At 39.1% G+C, this 13,557-nt stretch overlaps 1 protein-coding gene and 1 long non-coding RNA gene across 3 annotated transcripts in view; one reads left to right on the top strand and one right to left on the bottom strand.

Moving 5' to 3' along the window:
* The window catches only part of LOC140339601 (uncharacterized), a 33,860-nt gene extending 32,867 nt beyond the window's left edge, over positions 1 to 993 (bottom strand). The window contains exon 1 of the long non-coding RNA XR_011922487.1: positions 946 to 993. This is a non-coding gene — a long non-coding RNA (uncharacterized lncRNA). The remainder of the gene's footprint in view (positions 1 to 945) is intronic.
* Positions 1 to 13,557, top strand: part of TNKS1BP1 (tankyrase 1 binding protein 1) — a 58,883-nt gene that overhangs the window by 2,074 nt on the left and 43,252 nt on the right. The gene's annotated exons all lie outside the window — the stretch shown is intronic.

Raw genomic sequence — 13,557 nt, forward strand, 5'->3', positions numbered from 1 at the left:
TAACTAATAACAACTGTAATACATAGGTGTACACAAACAATAAAGTGGCAGAAAAAGCCATGGGGCAGCTATATTTGCTAACTATATATATAGGTTATAGGTCTCCTGTTTAGTAGTACTGCACAGGTATTGTGCTTAGTGATTCCCCCGCTATGGATCACCTTAAGTCTAAATTGTTGGCTTTCATCCATTATAGGAATCACCTGTTCCACCACATCTCAGGGGTCTTCTAGATTAGATTGAGATCTGGTAACTGTGGAAGGCATTTGAGTACTCACCTCATTGTCATGTTTAAAAACCAATTTAACCCAATTTATGCTATATGGTGGTTGTCCCGCTGGTAGTAGCCATTAAAAGATTGGTACCCTGGAGTCAGGAAGGGATGGGGTACTAAGGATGAGTTGGTACCCAAGGGTACAAAGAAAACATCCTCCACACCATTACACTACCAACACCAGCTTGAACTGTTGATGTAAAGCAGCATGGATCCAGGCTTTATTGTTGTTGACTCCAGATTCTGATCCTACAATCCAAATGTCACATCTATCCTGTGACATAGGATGACTGTCACCTGATCAGGACATTTGGGTGATCTAAGAAATCAGAGTGTCTTGCTGCTGTCTGGAGGAATCATTGATTAAGATCTGCCCACTCTATTGCCCACTGAGGGTCGTTGGCACTTTTTTTTACCTGTAAAATACATTTAGAAATATAGCACTTATTACAGAGGAGAATAATTTGTAAATTTAAGGAAACACTGTTGTGAGGGGATCATAGAGGCTCCAACTGCTGACTATTCCTTCTGGAAATACTAGTTGCTATCATGTAATAGTAATGTATTGGCTTGAGGATTCTGGACACTTTTCTGCATTTGCCATTTACAGTATTAACTTAGGGTAACTAAACCTGTCAACAAACAGTTTTAGAAGCAAATTAGCTACTTACCCATTTACAACTATGACAGCTCCGCATTCTAACCTGCCATTTCAAAACCTGCCATCTTTGTAAAAGCTTCTTCCGCTGGCTCCTCCTTGATACCAGTGGATAGTATTGATGCATTCCTTTGCATACGCCATTAAGTTACATCATCCTAGCACTGGGCTCCATCTGATAAGGCCAGTAGAGTGTATTCAATTTTTACTAAAACCCGTGCACATTTCTTTTTAATTAGTTTTATTGTTCCCATGTGTCCATATTGCGCCCAGCAGCTTGCACTACAGTTTAATTGTGGTGATTATATTGTATACATCCCAAGGACAGTTTCTGGGGGAGTCAATTAAATTAGGTGCATATTTTTAGAGGTGTCATCTCACAATTTTTGCTTTTAAGGGTATAGCTCTAATATTTGGAAACAATTATGTTTATAGGGATTTTAAAGGTGAGAGACGATTGCTCGTTAGAAATTAAATCAAATTTACTGAATTACCTTTTTAAAAAAATATTGTAGTGTGAAGCACTATAAAAACAGACTTCCAAATAGCCACATGTATGTTGCATTTTACAGTCCGCTTCATCAGGAAACAATTTGTACATATAAGGAGGAGGTAAGTACTAAGGATAAAATGCAAACTTTTTTTTACTATATCAAATATGATCATGTAATGTATCTAATATTAAAACACATAGTGTACACAAAATTTCAATTACTGCAAAACTTTGTCATGTGGTGATAATATATACAAAAAATAATTCACAGCTCTCTTTCTAACAAAGGGTATAGCTCTGTTATGGTTATGGCATTGTGATTAGTTATTGGAATTATTCATGGCAAAAAAGTTGCATGGAAAAAAATAGAAAGATTGGTTGCAGAGATTTCCCACACACTGGAAGATTTCAATGATTTGCTTAGTGTTCACCATTTGGTTACTACTAGATAAAAGTACACATTATTGCACATCTATTAGCAAGCGTCTGCTTTGCAACAGTTTTTGTCTGCTTGCTTTTTGCATAACTTTGTTTGTTCTTGTTTGAATAATTGTGCAAAGCAATGGGAGTGTATTTCAGCTTTCTTTGTGTGGGTGCGATGCCGGGCGTGTCTCTCTCTCAGTCACAGTTTCTGTTTGGCATCTAATGCTAATTGCTCAATCCTTGGCTACTCCTTTTATTTCTCTGGAGGATTTTGTTGTACTTTGGAACATTCTATCAAGTACACATCATGACTTAGGAAGACTAGGCTTGGCCTAGTACACCCAGGACTGGAGTCAGGCCAGACTTACTGCAAACGATGTAACATTTACACTTACAAGTCACTTACATCTCTTACACAGGACATACCATAATAGATTGCAGGTACATGTTGCAAACAGTGAAAGCTTGATACACCAGGAATGAAACAGGAATTTTCAGGAATTCTAGTTCTTATCAATAGATAATCAGCCAATGTCAGATAGAAAACAACAACACTAACCAAAAACAAACCACCCTAATGTGTTTAGTTGTGCTTCATTAAGGCAGACTATTCATTCTGAATTAGTTGGCCCTGCATTTGACAAAATGTATCTGCATATTTTTTTCAACAAAGGGCACAGATAATTCAGTGTGTTGCACTGACTAGATGCATTGAGGAGTTATTCAAAATGAATAAGCCTCCTTAATATTATTAGTTGTAATGAGCCCTGTAATAATCATGGATAGCAGTTGCCCTGCAGCCAGGGCTGAATTACCCATGGTTTCCCAAGGTCACCTAAGATGCCATGGCCATTTGGGGTGGTATTTGAGCCCCTGCTACTGTCCTCATCTTTTCCAGCTGCCTTTTCTGCCCTTCCCGACCTGTCCAGGGATTTTTTGTCCTTCATACAGCTTTTTTTTTTTACCTCTGTACTGTCCTTTAAACACCTGGGTTTCAGCCTGGACTGTCTTGACAAGACCTTCATCATCTCCTAGCAACCACAAATGATGGGCCCACTTAGAGGAGCCTGCTGTCAGCTTTCAGGGACCTGTAAAGGGAGGACAGATATTTTATTACTGAGGAAAGTATAGGTATTAGGGGGATGTATGAAGTTGGGCAGAAATGTGTGTACACTTTGAAAATCAGGGTAAATAGATTAAGAGGTGTGTTAGTAAAGAGGGATAGACTAGGGGGTATATTGGTAAAGGGGAGATAGTCTAGTAAGTGTAGTAGAAAAGAGCAGATATAGAGTAGATGGTGGGGCAGGAATACTGGAGGGTGATAGATGAGGGGGTATAATAGTAAAAGGCTAATGGACTAGGTGGGTGTAATTATAAAGAAGGAGGATAAACTAGGGGGTGTAATAATAAAACAGGGTAGACTAGGGAGGGTGCAATAGTAAAGGGGGAACAAACTAAAGGGGTGTTATACAGATGTAGGTTGTGGGAATAATGATGATTCCTTCAGCAGCCTTGCAGCAAGAAACAGCACAGGTATTTATAGTGTTAGCTATTTGAATGGTGCAGAGAACCAAAATTTACAACTGTATACTTTTTTGTTAAGACAGAACTATACCCAGTTTTTTAAAAAATTGTGAGCAAGTCAGTTCTTTATTGTAGATGCCATATCTTTTTGCAATAACACAAACTTACCTGCATGTTCATAATCTTCTTTATATTGTACACTGGAATAGCTTGCTGCCAGCTATAAATGCACTCCAATGTATGTGCAGGCGTTATGCCATTAAAGGTTGGCCGAAGAGTGGCCGAAGATCCCCAAACCTGAAAGGGGACCAGGTGAAAATGTTGGAGAACAAAAAAAAAGAGGTGCAATTGGTTAAATGATTCTGAATAGGCATGTAAACTTATTTTATTGCAGATGAAACATGGCCTTTGCCTTCTGCAACCTGCCTGTTTGCAATTATTTTACTTTTAGTTTTAGTTCCACTTTAATCAATACGTGTTCAAACTTCATTTGGTGCTTTCAATAGATGTTTACTACCCATACTAAATATTATGTAGTAATACATACAATGCAAAGTAAGCATGCATTATATAAAAAAAGTATTTTCCTGGCCATCTACATATATATAGTGCCTCTCCCTACCATAAGTGCTGAACCAGCATTTGACTACCCTAACAACCTTCTTAACTGGACGGGGGGGCGTTTCATGCGGTCATGAAGGAGTACTTTAAATCTGAGGTAGCTTCTTTGTGTACAGATCTGTCCCATACTCTAACCAGGGTTGAAGAGGTTAAAACAGGCTGGAATCTCAGGAAGAAGGCTATCAGAGATCTTCAGGATGCACAACAAAAGTCAGTTAACATACACGGCATCATTTTTTACCAGCTAGAAGATGCTGAAAACAGGCAGGAGGAATAATTGGGTAATATGAGGCCTCCCAGAAGCTACTGGTTCTGATCAGCTTGAATCTAATATAAGGGGCATATTCAATCAGATATTGAATTTGTGCCTTGCACAAACTGAAGAGATTTTAAGAAGGATTGCTGGTTGTAGCAGGGGATTTTAATGTGGTGCTAAGGCCTATGATAGATTTATCTGCTGGTGAATCCCATCTCCCGTTTAGACAGCTTCATAATCTTAATAAATTATTGCATGATATGCAGTTGAAAGATGTGTGGCGGGTTCTGCTTTCGGAAGATTGGGACTATACAATTTATTCGGCGGTACATGATTCCTCGTATCAATATGGTTTTTGTTGGCCATTACCATCTTACTAGGGTCTGTGGAGCTGATATAGCTTCTCGCACGATTTCTGATCATGCTGCAGTTAAAGTCTCCATGCATCTTGGGTCTCCAACCCTTCCCCCATTTAGATGGCGCCTTAATGATTCCCTTTTACTAGATAAGGAGATTGATGTTAATATACCTAGGGATTTGCACGCCTTTTTTAGGGAAAATGTTGTGGACCATACTGCCCCTGCTCATGTATGGGAAGCTCACAAGGCTACCATAAGACTTAAACTTATAAACTTATAGCACATGGGGCACGTAAGAAGCAGGAGAAGGATCGCAGACTTACGGAGTTGTTAATTCAAATCACTAAGTTAGAGGCAGCACATAAGCACTCCCAATAGAAGTCACAGGCTGTGCAGTTGAGACAGCTTAGATCTCAGTTGAAACAACTTTTGGATGACAAAGCTAAATATGCCTGGGTTGCTAGGCGATTTTATGAATGGCGTAACAAACCGGGTAAATTGTTGGAAAATGCACTTAAAAATATGAAAGCGGCCTCATATGTATCTAGGATTAAGAATAGATTGGGATTTCTGCTGCATCTCCGATAAGAAATGGCAGCTGTTTTTAGAGATTTTTAACAAGATCCTAAGTACGTGATGAGGAATCTCCTAATCAAATGCTTGTTCGAAAGGAAAAATTACATTTTTTTCTTGACAGAGCGCAACTACCTAGAGTGTCTGCTGAGCAACTATTTGCTTTGGAAAGTGATATTACAGAGAGTGAACTAGGTAAGGCTATTAGCTCCTCCTGTTCTGGCAAAACTCCTGGGCCTTATGGCTTTTCATTGAAATATTATAAGCAATATCAGGATTTACTTCTCCCCCATCTTTGTAAGTATGTTCATGATCTTACAGAAGGGGGTTCTTTGTGTGAGGACACTTTAAGGGCTCATATTTCTGTGTTTCCTAAACCTTGCAAGGACCCTTTTGCTTTCTCAAGCTTTCGTTCCATTTCTTTGCTCAGTGTTGATGTAAAGCTATGTGTGAAGGTTCTGGCCATGAGATTGAAGGCCCTTGTACCCCTATGGGTTCATTCTGACCAGACAAGATTTGTTTCAGGTAGGGTGGCTAGGGACAACTCTACGAGGGTCCTTTCTCTGATTTGTCATGTTTGCAAGCCAACCCTTCTTTTATCTACGGATGCTGAAAAAGCGTTTGATTGGGTGGACTGGCTGTACTTGTCCATGGTCTTGAGTCACTTGGGACTTGGTCAAGTGGATTCTCAAGTGATGCTCAAGTGGATTGTGTTCCTTTATTCACACCTTACTGCCTGGGTATGTGTCAGTGGCACGCTGTCGGCTCCCTTTAGGCTTTAAAATGGTACTAGACAGGGGTGCATTTTGGCCCCCCTTTGTTATTTGCTTTGTCATTGTAACCTGATGTACCGACATCACCAGGATACCCTGTAGATCTCGTCTCTGCACTTCGCAGGTGAAGATCAGAGGAGCAGGACGTGTCCCCAGGACCTGTGGGGACCAGCAGGACGCCGGGGGACAGCAACGGAGCAGGGAAAGTGGGGTTTTTGTTAGGTAAAATCCACCCCGAGTCACACTCGGGATTAGAGATAGGGGTGTTAATGTACATGGGATTAAAATTGGTCAGACTGAACATAAATTGCCGGCATATGCCAATGATACTTGTTTCTTGTACAGCAACCTGGTAATTCCATTCCTAATTTACTGGTAGAATTCAAGGAATTTGCCTATCTTACTAATTTCAAGACTAATTTAGCCAAATCAGAAATTTTGAATGTAAGTGTCCCAGGTCAGGTAGCACAGGTATTGAAAAAGAGTTTCCCCTTTACATGGTGTAAAAAGGATGCAACATATTTAGGTATAGAAATTACAGCTTCTTTGACCAGGTTGTATTCGGTAAACCATGTTCCTTTACTAAATGCCATTAGAAGGGATATTTAAAGATGGAAGCAACTTCGTCTTTCGTGGATAGGAAGGGTTAATGTGCTTAAAATGAATGTCCTACCTCTGATTTTGTTCATGTTTCAAATGCTTCCCATACAACTTCCCTCTTCTTTTTGTAAATGTCCTAATAGCCTAGTAACCTCTTTTATTTGGCATTCTTCGAAAGCCAGGATATCTCGGAAAACACTTTTTTGATCCAAAGTAAGGTCTGGGGCTGCTTGATTTTAAACTGTATTATAAAGCTACCTATTTAAATAGGGTTCTTAATTGGAAATTTGATGGTTATACTGGTTTGATGGTTAGAAGCCTTAATGACTGAGGAGGATTATGACTTAGTTGGCATTGCTGAATCCTGGCTTTGTTCTTCGCATCACTGGGCTGTCAGTATTCCTGGGTATACTCTCTTTCGTAAAGACAGGGTCAAACCAAAGGGTGGTGGTGTCTGTCTGTATGTGAAAAGTGATCTAAAAGTGAATGTGAACGAAGAAATTGCGGAGGGAACAAACAATGAGGTTGAAGCATTATGGGTGGAGATGAATGTGGGGTTGAATAACACACAATTAAGTATTGGAGTCTGCTATAGGCCCCCCCAGTGCTAAGGAAGAAATAGAAAATCAACTACTAGCACAGATAGAAAAAGCAGCAAAAAGTGGAAGTGTTTTAATCATAGGAGATTTCAACTACCCTGACATTGACAGGAGTAAAGGTACTACAGGAACAGCAAAAGGAGGAAGGAGGAAGAGGAAATTTGTGAATTTAATACAAGACAATTTTATGGTACAGTTTATGGAAGCCCCAACTAGAAATTATACTCTGCTGGACCTAGTTCTTTCTAACAATGCAGAGCTTATAACAGATGCGCAAATAAAAGAGAATCTGGGTAGCAGTGACCATAATATGATTTCATTTAATGTAAGCTGTAAACAGGAAGCAAAAACAGGAAAGAGAAATACATTTAATTTTAAGAGAGCAATATTTCCTTTTTAAAGGCAGCTCTCTGTGACTTGGACTGGGGGACAATATTGTCCTCAAAGAACACAGAACAGAAATGGGAATGTTTCAAGTCTGTTCTACAAAAGCAAACCGAAAAATATATTCCAATGGGTAATATGTTTAGGAGGCTAAAAATAAAAAGCTATGTGGCTTACAGCCGATGTTAAAAAAGCAATAAGGAAGGGCATTCCAAAAATATAAAAATGAAGGCTCACCTCTATCATTTGAAACCTTTAAAGAATATAACAAAATATATAAAAAGGAGATAAAATGTGCAAAAATTCAAAATGAAAAAGAGATTGCAAAAAAAGTAAGGAAAACTCCCAAATTTTTTCAAATATATTAATAGCAAAAAGATCAGATCTGAGCATGTAGGCCCCTTAAACGATGTCGCTGGGTTGGTAACTAGGCAGATTTACTAAACACTTTTTTTAGCTCTGTGTACATGAAGGATAAAGGCAGAGCTCAAGTCCAAATTCATAATAGCAATGTCACTGCCTTAAATGAGTCACAATGGCTCAGAATTGATATGATTGAGAAACAGCTGGGAAAAATTAAGGTTGACAAAGCACCAGGACCTGATGGATTACATTCACGTGTCCTCAAAGAGCTGAGCTCGGTTATTTCAAAGCCAATATTTCTAATTTTTAGAGACTCTTTAGTCACTGGCAAGGTACCGATGGATTGGTGTAAAGCCAATGTGTTTTCTATCTTCAAAAGGGAGCAAAGTCATTACCAGGTAACTACAGACCAGTTAGTTTAATGTCCATAGTTGGAAAGGTCCTAGAGAGTTTGATAAAGAACCACATAGAAGAGTTTCTGCTAGAAAATAATACTATAAGTGATAGTCAGCATGGCTTCAAGAAAGACAGAAGTTGTCAAACAAATTTACTCTCTTTTTATGAGGAAGTAAGTAAACAGGTAAACAGTGGAATAGCAGTTGATAAAGTGTACTTGGACATTGCTAAAGCATTTGACACTATACCCCACAAACGGTTAATATGCAAGTTAGGGTCGATAGGTTTAGAAAAGTCAATCTGTAAATGGATAGAGACGTGGCTTAAAGACCGCATCCAGAGAGTTGTTATTAACTATTCATACTCTGAATGGTCTATTAGTGGTGTACCCCAGGGTTCAATGTTGGGACCTTTACTGTTTAACATCTACATAAATGATATAGAGTTTTAGATTAAAAGTACCATTTCTGTGTTTGCAGATGACACCAAACTATGTAATGGAATAAGGTCCATACAGGATGTCTATAATCTACAAGCAGACCTGGATGTATTGTTTGATTGGGCAGCAAAGTGGCAAATGACATTTAATATAGATAAATGTAAAGTTATGCACTTGGGAGCTAACAACATGCATGCTTCATACTGTCTGGGGGGAATACATTTGGGGAGGTCAGAAATGGAAAAGGATCTGGGGGTTCTGGTAGATCATAGACTTAATAACAGCATGCAATGCCAAGCTGCAATATCTAAAGCTAGTAAAGTAATTAAAAGAGGAATAGACTGCAGAGATGGAGACATCATCCTGTCCCTGTACAAAGCATTGGTCAGATCACATCTGGAATATGCAGTCCAGTTTTGGGCACCAGTTCACTAAAAGGACATTGTCGAATTGGAGAGAGTGCAGAGAAGAGTAACTAAACTAATAAAAGTAATGGAGGAGCTCAGCTATGAGGAGAGATTAGCTGAACTGAATCTATTCTCCCTTGAGAAGAGAAATTTGAGGGGGGATATGATCACCCTGTATAAATATATAAATGGTCCATATAGAGAACTCTCTTCCCCATTATTCACTTTGAGACTATTACAAAGAACAAGAGGGCACTCCTGCGTCTGGAAGAAAAGAAGTTTAAGCTCCGGATTCTTCACTGTAAGGTTTGTGAAAATGTGGAATCTGCTCCCTCAGAAAGTGATTTCAGCATCTACTATAGATTGCTTTAAGAAAAAGCTGGATGTTTTTAGAAGCACAGAATATAACTGGGTATTAAGGCTTTAAAGTAAAAATAACAGTGACTGTTGATCCAGGGAACATCCGATTGCCCCATGGAATCAGGAAGGAATTTTTTTTCCCCTGTTGAAGCAAATTGTACCAGGGTTTTTTTTTTGCCTTTCTCTGGACCAACTGTATTCATAGGGTTTTATATCTGGGATATTTTTATTTCCGTAGTGGTTGAACTTGATGGACCTATGTCTTTTTTCAACCTAACCGACTCACTATTTATGTAACTATATATACTAAGGGATAGGTTAATTTAGAATTTGACCTTTGTAAGGCCAATCTGAGTAATATTGTTTGGTTGCTGAAACAACATAGGGAATTAGGCACAGATATTTATCCTCTTTCTATGGTTACATTACAATGCTGGGATACTTTACATGGAAGTATATTCCCCCTTGCTTCCCATTACTGACCACTCTTATTTTGTTCTGAGCCTTCAACCTAATGGCTTTCTGGGTCAACAGCCGGGTTCTGTATTCTTTCTTTATCAGGTATTATTGTGGACTCTGTACGTCCTTCAGCACAACATGTACCTGCAGCAACACGCAGACCGATACACATTTGGCAGTATTCGCAACTGTGTAATTTTATGCATTCTCTGCCCCGCCCTTTACGTGCAAAACAATCTCACACCTCCAGAAAATATGTGGTGATGAAAGGCAGACTCATGTTGTTTCTGTTCTTTATCAGTTTTTGATTGCCCTAAATGGTCCAAGGTTTTCTGACCATTTAGCTAAATGGGAAACAGAATTAGGCAGTACTGTATTGAAAGTCCAAAGGGAGATTATTCTCAAATTGGCGCTTAAGACAGCTGTAAGCGCCAAAATCCAGGAGGGCAATTTTAAATTATTCCCATAAACATTTACACCACATGTCCCTTCAAGAATCTCCTTTGTGTTGGAGAAGATGTGGTAGGTCTGGTATGTTATCCCATGTTTGGTGGCAGTGTCCAACAATTGAATGTTACTGGAAAAAAGTTTTACGAATGATTGAGATTATTGTGGGGGTTTATATAGAATTTTCCCCTTGGTGTGGCCTTTTTTATTGCACAGACCTTTCCTTGGGTAGACCTAAACGTTCGCTGGTTCCCTTCCTACCTAACACGGCAAAAGCACAGATACCACGTTTTTGGAAGGATCATTGAAGAGTTAGTTTCAATTAGTTGAGGAAATCAACTATAAAATTTACTGCTACATGGGCTCCTTGGATTCCGTTTAAAGTAGGGGCTTAATATCTGGAAAAATGTTTTTCCAGATTAGAACGGGTAGATGCCTTTTCTTGGGCTATTTTGGAGTGTGTTCAGAGGGAAGTCATGTTTTTTATGTCCTTTTATACTGGTAGAAAACGGTTATGGGTGTGGGCTTCCTGAATACTGACTAATGATTTTAGATAATGATTGGTATTTTATGACTCCTTTAAGTCCCTTTACTCTATTTTTGTTTATGTTAAAACATATTGTATTGTTTTAGATTCAGAGAAATTATAATATGATGTGTTTAGTGGATTATTGTATGAAACCCTTATAATGTGACATCTTGTTTTTATTTAAGTTAAAGTAACATGTTTGACCGTTATTGGATTTTGTTGTTTGCTGAAATTTCCTTTCTGTTTCTGCCCTCCTCTCGCCTTCTCCCCCCTCCTCCCACCTTTAATATTGTTTTTTTTTTCCACTTTATAATTGGTATTTTTTGTAAGGGTGATTGCTGATGCTGATGGATAGCAATTTGCCTTAAACACTGATAAGTATATATTATGTTGGGGTAGGCGCATGCGTGGACTCGGCGGATGATAACGCCCTGAGCTGGCTCCACTACGCGTCGGGACAAGCAAGGCTAACTAGAAGGCGCACCAACGATTATCACATCGAGAGCGGGTATCACAGCAGGGGAACTGAGGAGGAGAGGCAAGGATGTCAACACAGGGTAAGATCCGTAGCGTGCAGAGCAAATAGGATGGTGGACATACTCTCTCCATCTCCTATGAAGCAGAAGAGGATAGAGGGCTCTAATGAGCTGGACATGCTTCCAGGGATGTCTCCTTCAACCCAAGCTGTATTTGATCATCAACAGCAGGTATCTGATCCAGATAATCTCCTTGATAGATTTCAAATAATGCTGAAAATAGCTTTGGAGAATACTACAAAACAAAATCACTGAACATTTTTCTAGCGAGCTGAGAGAACTGGGTCGGTGTATAGTACAATTGGAGGGAAGGATGGATGACGCCACAACTGTTTTGGAGGGACATGAAGAGGAAATAGTTTTTGAATCGAGGTACTGTCTCTACATTTTAAACTAGAGGACTATAAGAATACGTCCCGCTGTTCAAATCTTCGCATCTGTGGCTTACCAGAAAATATAACTGAACTTAATACAACAGTTACCATGCTTTTTAAAGAATTATGCCCAGAGATACCCGCAGAAAATCTAGAGTTGGACCGTGTACACCGCACATTGGCAAAACCAAAATTGGAGGGCCCACCAAGAGATATAGTGGTCAAGTTACACCACTGTCGAGTTAAAGATATACTAATGAAAGCAGCTAGAGAGAAAGAGCCCTTATCTTTCTTCCATTCAGATGGGGCTTCCCCTTTAAATTGCTCTTCTCGTATGAGGGCAAAATGCAAGCTATCACTTCACCAGGGGAGGCTAAAGTGTGCTTTCAAGCATTGGGACTGTTGGATAATGATCAGTCAGGGAAAACAAAAGCTGTAGAAAATACTTGTTCCCCCACATCGCGGTCAGAGGTTTTCAAGCAACAAAAGGGGACTAAGGAACATAAGATTGCAACATCACTTAAACGTCTGAAATTCTCCCAGAGTAGTACTTGAATATCCATATTGAATTAATGTTTGTTCTTATCATATGTATGCTGTCTTTGGGGACTGTATGATTTTAGTGAGGCTGAAGTCTCACGGTCGCTATTTACTTTTGGTGGGAACATTGAATGATGCCAAAGTAACTTTGGTATGTTATTATGCTCCTAACGACAATCAGTTACACTTTTTTAAAGGCCTCATGAACTTAGTACACCAATATGTACAGGGTATCCTGATATTATGTGGCGATACTAATCTACCTTTGATGCCAAATTTGGACGGGAAAAAGGTGTTCATGGATACTGATTTATTATGAGATACTAGTACACTCACTACTTGAATTATTTAGATCTGAGACACTAATAGATTTGTGGAGGAAACTACATCCTTAAGATTTAGTATATACTCATTTATCACATCTCCATCAATTGTTAACGCGTATATAACACATCTTTATATATATATATATATATATATATATATATATATATATCTATATCAGGGGGCGTTGCCTTCGGTAACAACATGTGATATACAGGCGGTTTCATGGTCTGACCATGATGCTGTTTGGGCTACATTATCCTCCCTTTTTCCGAAACCAGAATCATTTAGATGGTCACTTAATGACTCATTGTTAAGCAATCCAGGCGTAGACCAACCCCTGGTTCTTTTGATAAAAGAGCTTTAGACAACTTTTTTTCGGAACATAAACTTACCAGAACTTAATCCATGTGCAAAAGGGAAAATGGAAGCCCCAATTACTTTACCTGAAGTGGTACAGGCTATTAAACGCCTGAAGTCCAACAAGCGTTCGGGACCTGATGCATTTAAATATCAACAGATCTTATGACCCTATTTGGTAGAGATGTTTAATTGTATGTTGAAAGGGGAGGCATTGGAACCGGCTATTTGTAGGTTACCAAAACCTTTCACTGATGTAATGACTTGGTCTAATTGTAGACCGATCTCCCTACCTAATCTGGATGCCAAGATCCTAGCTACGATCTTGGCATCCCGGTTGAATGGGAATATTGGTGATATTGTATCAACTGATCAAACAGGATTTATTTAGGGATGGCAAGCAGGAGATACAGAGGGTTCTACATTTAGTACACCAGGCTAAACAAGACAAAACCCCAGCAATAATATTAAGCTTGGATATAAGTA

Source organism: Pyxicephalus adspersus, chromosome 10, assembly GCF_032062135.1.
Source record: "Pyxicephalus adspersus chromosome 10, UCB_Pads_2.0, whole genome shotgun sequence".
NCBI classification, from domain to species: Eukaryota; Metazoa; Chordata; class Amphibia; order Anura; family Pyxicephalidae; genus Pyxicephalus; species Pyxicephalus adspersus.